We start from the raw sequence: 19,827 nt of genomic DNA on the forward strand, positions 1-19,827 counted from the left end.
CAAAGAACTGGTCTTGAGGGGCACATGGAGAGCTAAGAGGGAGAAGGAGAAAGTAAACTACTAGACATGAGTATAGCCCCACAGATATGCTCAACAAACATCTGTTAATGAGTGCATGAACAGATGAGAAAGAAACTGCAGGTCAATGTTCAAAGCCTGATTCCACTACTCTTTTAAAGTTGTTAGGAAGATGTTATATTTTCAGTAACAGTAAGCTTTCTATTTCAGCTAGGTCACTTTGTCTTTTTTTTGCCCAGAAGACCAAAAAAGAAATGATTTGTTTCTGTATAACCACTGAAGTCACATTCAGCTAAAGAAATCAATATAGTAACATTTACAAATCCCTTTCAATTTTGATCCAAGAAATGAGGCAATTTGCTTCTATATGACTTGACAGATTAGCACTTAATAGTCTTTGATCTGACTTAAGCAACTGTACCTATCTATAGAAGGATCACACTGGAAAATAAAAATAAACATACAAAAATACACCTATCTTTATCAGTTGTTCATGCATTCTTTATTCATTTCAAAGACTTAACGATATGTATAAAGGTGATATAACCTGTGGTCTTTCAAAAATAGTCACAGACTTGCACACCTTCTTTGAGATGATGTCTTAGGTCTACAATATTTTTCTCATTATTATATGTAGGTTACATTGCATATCACATAACAAGATAGACCAACAGTTTTCAACTGTGAATCATTTTGTTTTCTAGTAGACATGGGAAACATCTTGAGATAATTTTTATTGTCATAATTCAGGAATGGGAAGTGTCTTTGGCATAGAGTAGAAGGAAGCCAGACATGCTTCTAAATACCTGGCCGTGAACAGAAGACTCCACAAAAAAAAAAAAAAAAAAAAAATCACCTGCTTCAAAAAGCCAAGGCTGAGGAAGCCTATGTAGGACCATCCATCCTGAGGTTCTGAGATTGAGCTACACTTTCTGTCATGAAAAAAGACTGGCTGGTAAAACATCTGCAGAGGTTCTCTGGTGAACTAAACATTAGCTGCATGCTGATAATATGGTATTCACACACATGACAGGTAAACTACATGACATATGCCTTATGATATAGGATCACCTGGTCTTTTTAATAGCCATTCACTGGACTAATTCCTACCAAAGACTGTAAGTTTCCAAAGCTCTAGAAAAGAAAAGATCATCAGACCTCTTTCTAACTTCACTTTCACCTAAGTTGTTACTGGGCCACAATTCCCAGGAGCAGTTACATCTATGAGTACCAAAGATGAATACAAATGTGGTTGGATATATCCCAATTTACAGTCAAGCAGAAAACAGTGTCCAAGTCAGGGAAAATTGATTAAAATAGAATTATAGACAAGAGCATCATTTATATACACACTACTAAAAGTATAAGCTTTCAAAATTTTCTATGTAGTGACTAATATCATTGCATGAAAATATAAGACCTGACATTATTTCAGTTGTTTAGAGCTGTAGCACAGCACCACATTTTAGTTTAGCATACAATTTTCATTCACACTGGCAAATAGGTAGAAATCAAAGATGACAAAATTCTGATCAGCAAAACATTTTTCTTTAGGTCAAGGAAGATTTTCTTTCAAGTAAATGAATGTAACATACTTGCAGGTGCATCCCACACAATACCATAATATCATCACTTCATTGTCTCAACCTGGTGAATTTTATCCTCATAATTTGATTGCAACACTCAAATTAGCTGTGCTTTTCTTCATAGGCCCTACATTGGTCATCTTCAAACTGTAGTGTCTGGAGCTATTGTTAGTGGTCTGCGGATCTAAACATGTGTGCAAAGCACAGTCTTTGAAACAATATATCTGCGTGTGTATGTGTGTGTGTGTGTGTGTGTGTGTGTGTGTGTGTGTGTGTGTGTAGCTGCTAATGAAACTAATACAATGAACTAATATTAACACATGGTGAAGTCCCTGGGCAATAGAATAACAACTGAGCACACACTTATTATTTTAGATATTAATTATCTTCAGAAAAGCAAGAACTGTTATTTTTTTGCTACTATGGTTGGATTTCTGCTTAGGTTTCTTACATTTATGTTGAAAAATATGACAGCTAACCATAGGATATTCCTTCTGATTTCACATTTGTTCACTGTGGCATTCATAAAACAGCTGTTCAAACCTACCTTGGAATTTATCCTTTTTTCAAGATCAAAGTTTAGTGTACTTAGCAGTGTGCTTTGTTGATTCATTTTTCTTGAACTTCATTTGGGCCCATAATTACATGCCCAATACATAGAAAAATGTCAAGAAAGAAACAGATTTCAATTTCAAGCTTCAGAGGAGTTGTGATAATAAAAATGTGGTGAAAATGATGAAAACTACCTTGACTGATGTACTCTTGTTTTTAGGGACAAAGTTCAGTGTTGTGGTGGCAGACAGGATAACATGCCTTTTCTGAGATTAGGCCTTCTCCAGAGGAAGTTTTCATTTTTCAAAAGGAAAAGCTCCTTTTGATGTAGGAAAAATGTCTAGTCATGCTACTTGTTATGCAAAAACAGCGGGATTGCTTTCTGCGTGCCATGATCAGGTCAAAGGTACAACATACCTACTAGCAGGCCAGTTAACATCTTTTGTCATAATGCACTGCAAATGGACCAGTAACTACCCACTCCCAATTAGAATGATGATAAGCCAACCTAAGTCAGGCCAGCGAGCAGCCTCAGTGCCCCTGCAACTTGTCAGTTACCTCAATTATCCATGGTAGTCTTGCTGCACAGTCACATGAATATAAACAGCATGCTCAGGGATTCTGGGGACCTGGGGCCTGAATTGTGTCAAACAGCAGAGAGACATAAGCAAGATTCTCAACAACCAGGGTCCAGCCACTGTGACTTTCAGGTTCACCCACATGAAATAGTATGCTGAATGTTGTTTGGCAATTGTCTCCTCCAGAAATGGCTCTGAGAACCGTGAAACATCACATATGTGCTACATGCACCCACCAATGACAAATCAGCCTCAGCCATCTCACTAAATGGACATTGGAACAAATATACAGCATGAGGTGGAGAAAACCAAATAAATTATAATTATCAGAAAAAAAAAAGATTTTTGGGGGCTGAAGAGACAAGTAAAGAGTTGCAGTTCCTGCAGCACCTAATAGTATTAAGAAAGATGGTAAGAGAAATAAATCAACAATATTTTGTTGCAAACACTTAGGAACAATCATGAAATCTGAGGTGAGTATTGTAAAAAGACTTCCTTCTAGATTTTTGACTATGGTAATAACCCTGCTACACAAAGTGGGAAGCACTTTCAGTCTTCTATTGTGTTCACATTTGCAGTTATTGGGAATAATAAGCATGCTCAACACTGTTTTAAGGATAACTCAGCATCTTTAAGTAATAAAAATGTAACATGTCCACATCAAAAGGATACACATTCTTTTTTAAAATTTTTTTTATTTTTATTTATTTATTTGAGAGCAACAGACAGAGAAAGAGGCAGAGAGAGAGAGAGAGAGAGAGAGAGAGAGAGAGAGAATGGGCACTCCAGGGCTTCTAGCCACTGCAAATGAAATCCAGACGCATGCACCCCTTTGTGCATCTGGCTAACACGGGTCCTGGGGAATCGAGCCTCGAACCAGGGTCCTTAGGCTTCACAGGCAAGTGCTTAACTGCTAAGCCATCTCTCTAGCCCAGGATACATATTCTTGCTACACATTCAAATGAGGTGAGTACCATGATCTAACACTATTATATTCATGTGCACTTAATTTCTTATAGACTAGAATATAGCATGTGACTACAGCAGAACAGTGCTGTGCTCTCTCCATAATGTATAGAGACTTGCTGAAATCTCATAGCAGTCAGGAGATTGAGTTATATTGCTCGAGTGCTGAACTAATATGTGATCTATGACAAGTCACTTAATCTTTCATATTTCTTAACTGGAACAATAGTTTGTGTAAATTATAATAGCAGACAATAATACCTTGCTTGGAGTTGTGTGGTAAGACTTGATTTATTGTCATGTGTAGATCACTAGAAAGTCTTTGGATAAAATGAAGTACTAAAGTGCATGACATTAATATTATTCACCCATTAATACAGTTTCCTCTGGAATGGCCCAATATACTATCAGTTTAAGCCATGTGTGGATACTCTTAATTACAATAAGAGAATAATAGCATTTTACTGCTCCTTGTACACACTGGCATTGTACAAAGAACTTTATAGGATATTCAATATACTGACTAATTCCATACCGGCTGTTTTATTATGCTAATTGATAATGGAACATGCTCCAGAGATAAAATAAAAATGAAACTAAAGTGAAATATCAAAGGGTAACAACTTTATAATGCCTTTTTAATTTAGCAAAATACAATAAAAGTCACACAGTGATAGAATTGACTATGAATAGTAAGGGAACTCTAAGTGACAAAGTAAATGTTACAGAGGCAAGATGATGTCACTGCCATGGGAAATCCATGTAGGCTCACTATAATAAAATGTAAAACTTCTATAAATGCCACTGAAGACCATATTCTTAAGAATAATCATGCCATCATAATATTTTGGTAACTAGATAAAACAAATAAAAAAATAAGAAGTCTTCATTATCTTTACTAGAGAGAGAGAAAAATTAGGAAGAATTAATTTTTCCCAACTTATCCCATTAGAGGCTGTTGATATGTAAACACATGCAAACAATGAAAAAAAGGATTAAAGGTCCAATTGAATAGAGCTTTTCCCATAAACTCAACAAAATTCTACAGAAAATTCTACAGCTGAAGTTCTATATGTGATTATGACATGACTGGAGAAATAGGTAGGCAGCAGTTAGAAATTCCCATAATGACACATGAAATACCTTTCTGAATTTAGCTCCTAAGCATATGTTCTTCTATTGTCAGATCTCCTCATCTAGAAACCTGAAATGGAGCCTGGCGTTGTGGCATATGCCTTCAATCCCAGCACTTGGGAGGCAGAGGTAGAAGGATTGCCGTGAGTTTGAGGCCACCCTGAGACTCCATAGTGAATTCTAGGTCAGCCTGGGCTAGAGTGAGACCCTACCTCAAAAAAAAAAAAAAAAAAAAAAATCTGAAATGAAAGAGTAACTTTTATCAAGGGTAAAAATGCCTCAGGAGAATAAAAGTAATGTAAATGGTATGTTTTACTCTCTGCCTTATTTTAGAGTTACATTTCTTTCCTTAAATCTTTGAGTTAGAATTAAGTCTCTGGGAGTATATGCCATGTTTGTTCTATAGCTGTCTGTAACCTTCAGCACAACACAAGAAAAAGATATAAAATATGTATATAGAAATTTGAGAAAAACATCCTGAAATAAATGAACAGGAAAGAGTAACAAAGAGCAAGTAATTGGGAAATTTTTCCTTTTATAGAATGGCTTTTGTTCAGATTTACATATAGGGCATATGGGTGAAGAGGGGCAAGGGTAACAAGTTAATTTAAGCCTTTTCTCTATAAATATACATACATACATATATATATATATATATATATATATATATATATATATATATATATATATATGTATATATATATATATACACACACATACACACACACATATATATATATATGCATACATACATTTAATTATCATATTATAGCACTGTGAACTGTGAAAACATATCGTTGTTTTTTAACAAACCAGACTGCTTTTTCTTTGTGATTGGGTTATTGGTGACTTTTAAAAGTTGTCTTTCATAGTTGAATTTTTACAATGGTTTTATTACCTTCACGATTAGAAATGTTTAAAAAAACTAACAAGATTTGCATAGAAAATAGGATTGTCTTGTTTCATGAAACATTGATGTTTGCTCCCAAAATTCCAACTTTTCTTTCACCATTTATATAATCATACATATATAGACCTTTTCTGTTTTTAGTAGGAAAATACTTTTGTGTGTGAACACTACATTCCCAGAAGAACCTACTGTATATCATAGTTCTGAATAAATTTTCTATAGCTTTCACAGAAAAACAAATGTTCTTAAATCAAGACTTAACATCTTATGAATGTATGAGTATGAAATGTCTTTAAAGTGAAACTTCCTGCAGGATGATGAAACATTCTGGGTCCAGAACACTTCTTCAAAGTATCTGAGAACCTCAATGCCAGAGAGAGCATTGCATTCACTGGTAATGCAAAATATCTCTTCCTCGGCTAAACTAAATTGATGCTCATTAGGCCTGGCAAAGACATCAAAAGGAAAATGAATCCCCATGCTTCTCATGGTATTTCTAAAAGAGACTCCGAGTGGAATAATGCAAGAGAATGGGCTTGGACAGTCATGCTTTATGAATCAGTCTATTTCTTTTGCCTAGTGGATTTCTTCTGAGACCCGGCATTCTCTGTAAAAGGTAGGCACTCATTCTCTAAGGACCACCCAAGCAAAATCATTTCTGGTAACTATTGTTTTTAGGGATAGTAAATATATTTTTAAGAAAAAAGTATGAGAATTACACACAGGAATTCTCTTTCGGGTTTCAGAACATAACTGTGACTAGGGCCACACTGCCTAGATTCTACATCCCATTTTCCATTGGAGTATGACAATAAAGTGAGATATCCCATGCAGAGCAGTTAAGACAGTAACTGACAGGTTACATAGAAGATTTCCTTCTATAGTTTTATTAGAATTTCCAAAATAATCAGTTTTCAAAAGAGAACATTGGCTTCTTGAAGACTTTAAAGAAATTACTATTAAAGTGATAGAAATAACAGTAAACTTTTGTTAACTACAGAAATACGTCATTTTTTATTGTTATACCTCCATTTATGGTATCTTTTATTTCTAAGTTCAACACAAAACAAGATAACCAAAATTACTGAGCATAAACAATTTAAGATTTTGTCTCTATACTGTTGATGCTGAATGTTAAATTTAATTTTTTCCCTGAAGTATTGATGCAGGAATTTGGGTTGCTTTTGAGGGTAATAGAGCTTTTCTCAACTCTTAAGTTTTAACTCGGGAGTTAGGTAACATATGTTCAAGGCTGCACAAAACTACAAACATGAGGTTCTTGTATCATGAATTTCAATGAATGAAACCCACATACCATAGATAGTAAAGTTTAAAAGATTTTATTATAGAGTTTAGGAGAATAAAATAAAGCAGAGCTCCTGATACAAGGTAGGAGGGAGCCTGCCTGGTCTCTGATTGGGGTCTTTTATAGAAATTCACTGGATGTCAGTGGAGCTGGTCAGTTCAGCCTCATATCAGGTGTTCTGGCACTTCCAAGTTTCCAGCAAAGACAGTACTCCCATCTACATTCCTAGAAAGTTATCCTTCTGACCTCCAGCAAGGTGAAGGCTGCAAGGACTCCTTTAGGGAAAAAGATAAGACGGAACCATATATTCCTTTCTTACAGGCTTGGGGACATTTCTCTTCCTACAGGCTCAAGGACATTTCTCTTCATTTACTTTTCAGGACCCTGTTTCCTCTAAACTGCTTCAGCATGATTAAAAGACAAGACAAGACAAGAAAAGAAAAAAGCCCATGACTAAACGTGCTACTCTTCTACTCTTAACTGTCTTTGGTTCGTTTAGAGGGCGGGACATCAAACAAATTGTCACTCAATAAATGACTCACATTTATACTTCATCCTTAGATATGGCTTGGATATTTAGTTGTTACATTTTTATTTTTTAAGAGAAATGAGGTGTGGTATCAAAGAAAAGTATTTAGCCATTGCCTGCAGCTCCCAGTACAGTGATCTCTGGTGCTTCCCAGTAATGAAAGAAGTTTTTTCTGTTTTAATAAGACATTATTGGTAAGTCCTAAGATGGCTTCAGAATGGGAGCTGGCCTGTAAAAAGATTCAGGCTTAAATAGAAGCTTAAAATTTAGGCCCATTCCTAAATGACAGATTACAGAGAGAGGCTAGGCACTGAGTGAATCACCAAGTGCTGGTGATCAGGTTTGTTAATGCACCTATGTGTCAAGAAGGTGGCCCACCCCAAATCCTGAGGACAGAGCACCTTGGTGCCTTCTAGACCGGGGGATATTTGCCACTTCAACTTGTTATATAAAATTAAGCTTTAGGGCTGGATAGATGGCTTAGCAGTTAAGCGCTTGCCTGTGAAGCCTGAGGCCCCTAGTTCAAGGTTCTATTCCCCAGGACCCACTTTAGCCAGATGCACAGGGGGCACACGTGTCTGGAGTTCATTTGCAGTGGCTGGAAACTCATTCTTTTTCCCTCTCTCTCTCTGCCTCTTTCTGTCTCTGTCTGTCGCTCTCAAATAAATAAAATAAATTTTAAAAAAACCTTTATTTTAAGCAGGCAAATATATAGTTTTTGTGAGGTAGTCTTATAAATTATCAGGCATTGAGAGAGAGGAGAGGGAGCCTTAGATTTGTACCCAACTTGAACAAAAGAAAGGATAACCTGGAGACCTGCCTCCTTGCCTCTGCTGTCCACACTGAGAAGACTCTTGTACCAGTGAGCCCTTCAACATGTGAGTCTGATACCAACTCCAGCAATTAGTAGCAAATAGGATTGTGTTATAGACTATCTAGCTGGAATCAGAATTGGTTGTTTTTTTTACATTTATTTTATTTATTTGCAAGGAAAGACAGATAGAGGAGAGACAGGCAGAGAGAAAGGGCATACCAGGGGATCTAGCCACTGCAAACTAACTCCAGACACATGTGCCACTTTGTGCATCTGACTTTACATGGGTACTGGGGAATCAAATCTGGGTCCTTTGGCAAGCACCTTAACTAATAAGCCATTTCTCCAGCCCCAGAATGTAATTCTCACAAACCCTTGATTGATAATTCTCATAATTGATTATAATATTTCTTCTAGATATAAACATATTTTTAACATGTTTCTGTTTTCTTAATACTGAAATTATTTATATTTACATAGTTTGCAACCATTTCAGAATTTTTTAATGTTCTTATCATGCATTTGACAAATAATGTTGTTACATTATAGAGTAGCTTTCTCTCCTGCTTCCTTGGAATTCCTCCTTTACTTTTAGTCTGTGCTGTGTTTTAACCACTAATGGAAATACTTATTTTTTTCTTAAAATATTAATATTTTTAGTATAAACACAATAATATTACTGTAATACAATTTGAATTATGTACATGTATGTATTTATATCTGTACATATAAACTTTTTATACTTGGATATAAAAGTAAGTAGAATTAACCTGAAGTTTTATATTCATATCATTCAGAGAGGACCTGCCTTTATTACATGCTATAATTTTGACTGTTACATGATAGTGTTCAGTGCCTATGGTGGCAAAATAATAAAAACAATAAAAGGTTTATTTGACTATATATTACTTGATTAGTTAATAGAAGTTGTGTAAGCAATTCTATGCTTGCTAAGAATAATAACAATATTGTAAGCATCTATTTTCTGGTAAAACTAAGTTTTAAATGAATGTAGGAGGAAAATGCCAATATAAAAAACTAAACCTAACAGCAGAACGTAGGGAATTGGAAGCAAAGCAAACACAAAAGCAAGAAATTCAAAGTAAAAGTATACATAATTTAGGGACTTCCTTTATCCAAGCAAAAATTTAAAGGTTGATTTATTTTTAGCCTAGCTGCATAACTTTACATTTGTATAAAAAGTTTTACTTTTAGTCTATTGTGATCATTTCCTGTCATTAATTTTATTATCAATTATATTTGCACACTGCCATCCCTGTAATCTAAAGGTATTTTAAAAACCACATTCAATAGCTTTAAGATTGTGAGTTTCATTTATTCTTTGTAAAAAAAAAAATATATATTTGACAGACAGAGGGAGAGAGAAAGAGAAAAAGAAAGTGAGAGGGAGAGAAGAATGGGCATACCAGGACCTCTTTCCCACTGCTCACAAGCTCTAGACACATGTTCCACTTTGTGCATCTGGGTTTACACAGGTACTGAGGAAATGAGCCCAGATCAGCAGGCTTGCAAGCAAGCACTTTTAACTGCTGAGTCATCTTTCCAGCTCATCATTTTCATTTATTCCTATTTGATATCCTATAAATAATTCTCACACACTTCTATAGGTTAATACTGTTCCACTCACATAGAATTTTTCAGCATTAAACTGGACATTCAAGGCCTCTGAATCATCAATGAGTTCTCTCCATATCAACAGTACTCAACAAATTAACAGCTTCTAAACTGAATGTCTGCAATACACAACCAAAAATGGGAATGAGGTTAGGATATCAGTTGTTCTTAAGATATCTGTGTCAGGCTGCAGGGATGGGTTAGTGATTAAGGTGTTTACCTGCAAAGCCAAAAGACCTAGATTCAATTCTCCAAGACCCACCTTAGCCAGATGCACAAGGGGAACAAGTGTCTGGAGTTCGTTTGCAATGGCGGTAGGCCTTGGTGTGCCCCTTCTCCCTCCCCCCCCCCCGTCTCTCTTTCTGTGTCCCCTTTTCTCTGTCAAATAAAGAAAGAAAGAAAAATAAAATATTTTCTTTAAAAAGATATCTGTGTCTATTTCCAGCCACCACTCACATTGTTCAAAGGACCCACCAGCACACTTCATCTCTTGCTCTAGGATATCAAATATTAAAATTGAACTTGACAGGCTATACTCTGGGATTCATATCTCTATCCATGTTTAAAATGAGATGCTTATTGATCACACTTAGTCTAGGAGACTCTCCATTTCCTACAGTTCCCCCCAAATTATTAGCAGTATCTTTCAGATAATGTCTTAGAGTTGTAAGATTTAAGGGCCTGTTTGAGAATGCTGGAGGAGTATTCTTGCAACAGCATAAGTAACACAAAGTATGCATTACAATAGACCTCATAATGGATACAAATTCCTGGGACAGTTGTCACCAGGCTGAAATTGTGGCCAAAGTTAATTCTTTAACAACAAGTGCTGCACATTACTTACTTTTACATATTTGCATCTAGCTCAGAGCCCAGGAGGTATAGGCATTTACTCAATGCTGAATATGTGAAATGGCTTAATCTAAATTTGGAGAAAAGCCATTGAAAGTGTTCCTTTAATGCCTCATTCTACTCATTGGCACCTAATAGTCTCAGCAAATTTTTCCTGAAGGTTATTGAAGCTCATTCTCCTTAGTTTAAGAAAACCAAAAAATAGTTAATAAGTGAGTCAATCAATATAAACAATGACTACTTTCTCTTTCCTGTGTGTTGTACAGGATTGTAAAGTTCATCCTATTTGGTTTTTACATAAAAGTATATCCATAGATTGATTTGAAAATAACTTCTTTAGTGTTAAATTTAAAAGTAGCAGAAAAATAATGGTTGGACTTAAATTCAGATACTTCATAATTGATCAAATTGTAGCTGTGTAAAATGCCTCTGTATTTTCCAGCATCTTCAGCTAATCTAGAAAAATGACTTTCTTTCTTTTTTATTTATTTTTTATTTTTTTAAGGTAATAGAATCTGCAAGTGCTCAGATTGGAGTATAGTATGGTTCAAAAGTGAATATGAGAATTTAAAGCTAATGCATAATATGTTAAATATCATCATTTTTCAAAGGTAATGTTATATATAGATTTTCCTAATGGCAGAACAACCCCCCCCCCCAAAATGATTAAATATGTGTTGGGCAATGCATCTGTCGGTATTAATAGAATGAGTAAGTTTCAGCAATGGGACTTTTTGTCTAGCTAGGAAAGAAACACAAAACCAATGTGCATGTAGTATGAATACTGTGACAGCTGAGGTGCTATGGATGCTGAGGAAAAAGTAAATTAGTTCTAGGAGTGTCATAGAAAGGAAACATAGTGTTTGCAGTACCCATACTGAAGTCAGATGGATAATTGAAGAACATATTAACTGTGATTTTAGGGAGGAGTGAGGAGTAACCACTGGAAACACCAAGGGAAAACATACCAGACAGACTCCAGAAAAAAGAAAGTTGAAGTTCTCATCTACTGTAATGAACCTGAAAATGTGAAGCATTCAGATGCATGAGAGAAGATGATTTGGAACAAGACTTTAAAGATAGTGTGAAATTATGCAGTTTTTCTGACAGTACTAAGGTGATTCAATTTTCTACCTTGAGAGCAGCATAAATTCATAATATGCTTTTAATCTGTGAGGACAGCAGCATGTCACATGGTGATGTAGTTTTTTTTTTGTTTTTTTTTTTTTTCCTGCTATAGTACAAATGAGGAGTAATTTGGAAAAATTAGAAATTTATGACTTCCAATCATGGAGGCCACAAAATCCAAAATCAAAGTGCCCATAGGCTCCATATCTGGAGAGTATAAGCTCTCTGCCTTAAACATGAGCTCCCCATTGTTGGGTCCTAGGTGGAAGACAACTTGTATAACACATGAGTCTTACTCACCAGAAGAAAGCTCTCATGACTCACCTGTGTTCTAAAACTTCAATGTCTGGCCAGTGACCCACTTTCTCTAAAATGTTCCACTTCCTAAAGCTTCCACAGCCTTCCCAGTGTGATTGCTGGGGACCAAGTCTTCAAACACATAAGTCTATAGGGGACATTGTATATCCAAATCACAAAATTTAGCTCCTTGCCCCTATAGGCTTATGGCCATCTCACATTGTGAAATATTTTTTGTTCATAGTCTTTAATAGTCCAACACTATTTAAAAGTATATACAATGTATCTTCTAAGACACAAGGCAATTTACTAAACGGAACCCCTTATAAAATTAAAAAAAAAAAAAACACAAATTACATGCTCCCAACATATAGCAGCATAGATTAAACATTCCCATGCCAAAAAGGAAGAATATGGTATAGCAAAGAAAGAATAAACCAAAGAAAGATGGAAATCCATCAGGGCAAATACCAAAACTTTTAGCTCCGTGCCCATACTCGTTGTGATAGACTTTAATAGGCTTTGATAGCTCTGCTCCTCCAGCTTTGCTGCATACACAGCTGCATTTGAAATTGTTTTGCTCTAAGCCAATAGCTATCCTTGATTTCAAATAGTCTTAGCATCTCTAATATTCTGAGGTCTCCATTGCAACTTAGGGTTCTCCTTACAGCTTCAGGCAGTCATCAGTTTCCCTTAGCAGATGTTTTATGGTTTGGCATCTCCAACATCCCACGGTCTCCACTAGACTTTAGGATTCAACTTTGTAGCTTCTTTACACAATGTCTTCATAGGGCCCCCATTTATATACTCCAACCCTGCCATATATTGGCCTCACTGGCACTCTGGAATGATGGTACAATACCCCATATTCCCTCCATCTTTCATTCTTTATGTCTGTAAAACAAGCACAACATGGACATACTGTCAAGTTATGTTTCTAGCTTAGAGTGAAGCCTGATCCCCATGGACTGTATTAGTAGCAGCCACCATCTGCCTTAAAGGCTGACCTTGATAAAAGATGCTCCTAAGCAGTTGCTTTCCAAGAGAAGGGAACTCCTTAACATTAGGCTTTCTTGTTTCAAAAGAATTTGCATTCTTACATGCTAGTATATTACATGGGTGGAGTTTTGCCACCAACAAATCCCATTGTCCCAGTGCAAAACAGTAGGGTTCTCTTTTTTTTCTCAATTTTTATTAATATCAACCATGATTATAAAAAAGTATCCCATGGTAATACCCTCCCTCTCCCCACTTTCCCCTATGAAATTCTATTCTCATCATATCCCCTCCCCATCACAAGCAGTCTTTCTTTTATTTTGATGTCATGATATTTTCCTCCTCTTATGATGGTCTTGTGTAGGTAGTGTCAGGCACTGGGAGGTCATGGATATGCAGGCCATTTTGTGTCTGGGGGGTGCACATTGTAAGGAATCCTATCCTTCCTTTGGCGCTTACACATTCTTTCCATCACCTCTTCTGCATTAGACCCTGAGCCTTGGAAGGTGTGATCGAGATGTTACTCAGTACTCCAGTCACTTCTGTACAGAACTATGATACCTTCTGAGTTGTGGCCAAGGTCACTGCCATTTGAAAAGAGAAGATTCTCTACCCAAAGTGAGATTAGTATTAATATAATGGTATAAATATTAAGAGAAGTGCTTACTGGGCAGTTTGATAAGCATAGTATATACATATATCCAGACATCAACAGATGTTACACCCCTAGGGATCATAACTATCCCTGTTTTAAGTTTTCAGTATCAGGGATGTAATACCTCCCATGGGGAGGGCCTACAGTCCAGTTAGAGGGCAGTTGTTTTCCACCATGATAGATGTGCCACTATTGCCCCTGTTGGCTAACTTGGACTGGCTGGCAAATTATGAGGCTTGCAGTGTCCACTGTTGAGTATCTTCAATTGTGGTATTGCTTTCTCCCACTAAACTGCATGTAGAATGGCTTCTTCCAGATTTCTGTCAGCTGGTCTACATGGAGGAGGTTATTAGCTCAGTTCCAGCAGGATTTCTCAGTGACCTTGCAGCCCAAGTATGTGGAGTCTTCAGCAATAGGGTCTTACCATCGATTCCTGGTAAGAAACAATGGACCTCGGCAATGGCCTATAATGTTTTGGGGGCATCAGGGAACTCCCTGACCATCAACTCACTGGAAAGTAGCCCATCCTGGGCACTGAAAATTTTCTCACAGTGATCTATGGTTCCTGAGTGTTCCATTGTCCCAAACTGGAAGATATCATATGATTTATTTATATCTACTTAGATTTTGATTATACCTCCCCCACCTTTCCTTTACTCAATCTCCTCCCCTGACCTCACTTTGGGCCTTTTCACCCCCATTAATCTATTCTTCTACTTACATATACACAATACCATCCTATTTAGTACCCACTTACCTTTCTTTCTCTTCATATTCTATCTCTTTTCTAGCTTACTGGCCTCTGCTACTGAGTTTTCCTTCTCACACAGAAGCCCAGTCATCTGTAGCTAGGATAGTCATATGAGAGAGATCATGTGGCGCTTGGCTTTCTGGGCCTGGGTTACCTCACTTAGTATAATCCTTTCAAGCTCCATCCATTTTCCTGCAAATTTCATAAGTTCATTTTTCCTTACTGATGAGTAGAACTCCATTGTATAAATGTGCCATATCTTCATTATCCACTCATCAGTTGAGGGACATCTAGGCAGGTTCCATTTCCCAGCTATTATGAACTGAGCAGGAATAAACATGGTTGAGCATGTACTTCTAAGGAAATGAGATGAATCCCTAGGATATATGCCTAGGAGTACTATAGTTGGCACATATGGTAGATAAATTTTTAGCTGTGTTAGGGACCTCCACACTGATTTCCACAATGGCTGAACGAGATTGCAATCCCACCAACAGTGTAGAAGGGTTCCTCTTTTTCCACATCCCTGCCAGCATATATGATCACATGTTTTCATGATGGTAGCCAATCTGACAGGAGTGAGATGGAATCTCAATGTAGTTTTAATCTGAATTTCCCTATGAGTAGGGATGTAGAACATTTTTTTAGATGCTTATATGCCATCTGTATTTCTTCTATTGAGAACTGAGTATTTAGCTCCATAGCCCATTTTCTTAATTGACTTGGTTGATTTCTTATTAGATAACTTTTTGAGTTCTTTGTATATCCTAGATATTAATCCTCTATCAGATACATAGCTGACAAAGTTTTTTTCCCATTCTGTAGGTTGCCTCTTTGCTTTATTCACTGTGTCCTTTGCAGAACAAAATATTTGTAATTTCATGACATCCCAGTGGTCAATCTGGGGATTTAATGCATGAGCAATTGGTGTTATATTCAGAAAGTCTTTTCCAAGACCAATATATTGAAGGGTTTCCCCTACCTTTTCCTCTAACAGTTTCAGAGTTTCAGGTCTGATGTTAAGGTCTGTAATACATTTGGACTTAATTCTTATGCAAGGAGAGAGAGAAGATTTTATTTTCATCCTTTTACAGATACATATCCAGTTTTCCCAGCACCATTTGCTGAACATGCTGTCTTTTCTCCAGTGAGTATTTTTGGCATTTTTATCAAATATCAGGTGACTATAGCTACAAGGACTTACACCTGGGTCCTCTATTGTGTTCCATTGATATACATGTCTGCTTTTGTGCCAGTACCATGCTGGTTTTGTTACTATGGCTCTGTAGTATAGGTTAAAATCAGGTATGGTGATACCACCAGCCTTATTTTTGTTGCTCAGTATTATTGAAGATATTCAAGGTTTTTTGGAATTCCAAATGAATTTTTGGATTGCTTTTTCTATTTCCATGAAGAATGCCATTGGAATTTTGATGGGGATGGCATTAAATATGTAGATTGCTTTTAGTAAGATTGCCATTTTTACAATATTGATTCTTTTAATACAGGAACTAGGGATGTTTTTCCATTTCCTAGTGTCTTCTGTAATTTCTCGCTTGCGTGTTTTATAATTTTCATTGTAGAGATCCTTTACTTCCTTGGTTAGGTGTATTCCAAGGTACTTTATTTTCTTCAGTGCAATTGTGAATGGGAGTGATTTTCTGATTCCATCCTCTGGGTGCTTGTTGTTAGCATCTAGGAAGGCTACTGATTTTTATATATTTATTTTGTATCCTGCTACATGGCTGTCGTGTTTATCATCTCTAACAGTTTGCTGGTAGAGTCTTTAGGGTCCTTTATATATGGATTCATGTCATCTGCAAATAATGAAAGCTTGATCTCTTCCTTTTTAATTTGTATCCCTTTTATGTGTGTCTCTTGCTTTATTGCTATGGCTAAGACTTCCAGAACTATATTAAATAAAAGTGGGGACAGTGGAAACTCTTGTCTTGTTCCTGATTTTAGTGGAATAGCTTCCAGTTTTTCCCCATTTAGTAATATGTTGGCTGTAGGCTTGTCATAAATAGCCTTTATTATATTGAGATATGTTCCTTCTATTCCCAGTCTCTGTAGTACTTTTATCATGAAGGGATATTGGAGTTTGTTAAATGCTTTCTCTGTGTCTGATGAGATGATGATAGGATTTTTGTCCTTCAGTCCATCTATATAATGTATTACATTTATTGATTTGCATATGTTGAACCATCCCTGCATCTCTGGGATAAAGCCTACTTGGTCAGGGTGAATGAACTTTCTGATAGATTCTTGTATTCTGTTTGCCCATATTTTGTTGAGAATTTTTGCATCTATGTTCATGAGGGGGATTGGTCTATAATTTTCTTTCTTTTTTTTTTTTTTGTTATATCTTTGCCTGGTTTTGGTATCAGGGTAATGCTGGCTTCATAGAAGCAGTTTGGTAGGATTCCTTCTTTTTCTATTTTATGGAAAAGCTTAAGAAGCAATGGTGTTAGTTCTTCCCTTGAGGTCTGGTAAAATTCAGCAGTGAATCCATCTGGGCCTTGGCCTTTTTTAGTTGGGAGATTTTTTTTTTTTGTTAATTTTTATTTATTTATTTGAGAGTGACAGATAGAGAAAGAGGCAGATATAGGGAGAGAGAGAATGGGTGCACCAGGGTCTCCAGCCACTGCAAACGAACTCCAGATGCATGTGCCCTTTTGTGCATCTGGCTAACGTGGGTCCTGAAGAATCGAACTTCGAACTGGAGTCCTTAGGCTTCACAGGCAGGCAGTTAACCACTAAGCCATCTCTCCAGCCCAAGTTGGGAGATTTTTGATAACTGCTTGGATCTCCATGCTTGTTATAGGTCTGTTTAAGAGATTAATATCATCTTGATTTAATTTAATTTAATAGGTTATATAAATCAAGGAAATCATCAACTTCTTTCAGATTTTCATACTTTGTGGAGTATATGCTTTTATAGTATGTCCCTATGATTTTTGAATTTCTCTGGTATCTGTTGTGATGTCGCCTTTTTGATCTCTAGTTTTACTAATTTGTGTCTCTTCTCTCTTTCTTCTGGCCAGATTTGTTAAGGGTTTATCAACCTTGTTTATCCTTTCAAAGAACCAACTCTTTGTTTCATTGATTCTTTGAATTGTTTTTTGTTGTTGTTGTTGTTGTTGTTTGTTTGTTTGTATCTATATCATTAATTTTTGCCCCAATCTTTATTACTTCTTCCCGTCTACTGATTTTTGGTTTGCCTTCTTCTTCTTTTTCCAAGTCTTTAAGGTGAATCATTAGGTTGTTTACTTGCCACCTTTCTAATTTCTTAATATAGGCACTTAAAGCTATAAATTTACCTCATAGGACTGCCTTAATTGTGTCCCAGATTTTTTGGTATGTTTTGTTGTCATTATCCTTTGACTCTATAAATTTTTTGATTTCCTTCTTAATTTTTTCATTGACCCATTCATCATTTGGTAGTGTGTTATTTAGTTTCCATGATTTTTTGTTCTGTGAAAACATTGTGGTCAGATATAATGCAAGGAATTATTTCAATTTTCTTGTATTTGATAAGATTTTCTTTGTGTGCTAATATATGGCCTATTTTAGAGAATGTTCCATGTCCTGCTGAAAAGAATGTACATTCTGCAGCATTTGGATGAAATGTCCTGTAGGTATCTATTAGGTCCATTCCTTCTATGACTTCATTTAGTCCAGATGCCTCTCTGTTTATTTTTTCCCAGGATGACCTCTTTATTGATAAGAGCTGGATGTTGAAATCACCAACTACCACTGTGTTTGTTGTTATCTGTGACCTTAGTTATAACAGTGTTTGATGAATTTGGGGGCACCCAGATTAGGTTCATATATGTTTAGGATTGTAATGTCCTCCTATTGGAGGGTGCCTTTAATCAATATAAAGTGACCTTCCTTATCTCTCTTAACTAATGTTGGAATGAAGTCTACCTCGTCAGATATTAGGATAGCAACCCCTGCTTGTTTTCTAGGTCTACTTTCCAACCTCTCACCCTAAGGTAGTGTCCATCCTTTGTAGAAAGGTGAGTTTCTTGGAGGCAAAAAATTGAAGGATACTGTTTTTTAACCCAGTCTGCAAATCTATGTCTTTTGTTTCGGGCTTTGAGGCCATTGATATGAAGAGATATTACTGAAAGGTGTGTATTTATTTTTGCCATTTGTGTAGTTCTTCCGGTTTTAACTTTGATCTCTTGTGTTAACTAGTAATTGGGTATTGTTTGTTTTTTCCCTGTTCCTTATATGTGTGCTCTTCTTTTTCTTTAGCATGAAGGATTCTTTCAAGTATTTTCTGTAGAGCTGGTTTTGTCTTCAAATAGTCCTTTAGACTGCTTTTGTCGTGGAGTGTCCTTATTTCTCCATCTATTTGAATGTATAGCTTTGCAGGATAAAGTAACCTTGGATGACAGTTGTTATCTTTCAGTACTTAGAATACAACACTCAAAGCCCTTCTGGCTTTTAAAGTTTGTGTTGAGTAATCTTCTTTAATCCTGATAGGCTTGCCTTTGTTGGTAACTAGATTTTTCTCTCTGACTTCTTTCAATATCTTATCTTTGGTTTGTGTGTTTGGTAGTTTGAGTATAATATGGAAGGAGGGGTGCTTTTCATGTTTTATCTGGCTGGTGTTCTAAGGATTCCTATATCTGCATTGGTACCTATTTCTCAATTTGGGGGAAGTTTTCTTCTATGATTTGGTTGAAGATGCTTACTATTCCTTTGTAGTGAAATTCTTCTCCTTCTACTATGTCCTGATTTCTTATGTTTAATCTTTTCATACTGTCCCAAATATCTTGAAATTTGTACTCATGCTTTTGTGTTAGTTTGTCTTTCCCTCTGTTGGACTGTATTAGATCTGCCACCTGGTCTTCTAGCTTAGATATTCTGCCCTCTCATTCATCCATTCTACTGGTGAGATTTTCTGCAGAGTTTTTTTATTTCCTTAACTGTGTTCTTTATTACTGGTAATTCTAACTTGTTTTTCTTTATTATTTCTATTTCCTTATTTATGTCCAGTATTTGCCTCTTTTTAATTTTTTTGTTTATTTTTATTAATTTATTTGAGAGCAACATAGAGGAGGGAGAGAGACAGAGAGAGAGAGGGAATGGGTGCACCAGGGCTTCCA

Source organism: Jaculus jaculus, chromosome 7 (assembly GCF_020740685.1).
Source record: "Jaculus jaculus isolate mJacJac1 chromosome 7, mJacJac1.mat.Y.cur, whole genome shotgun sequence".
NCBI classification, from domain to species: Eukaryota; Metazoa; Chordata; class Mammalia; order Rodentia; family Dipodidae; genus Jaculus; species Jaculus jaculus.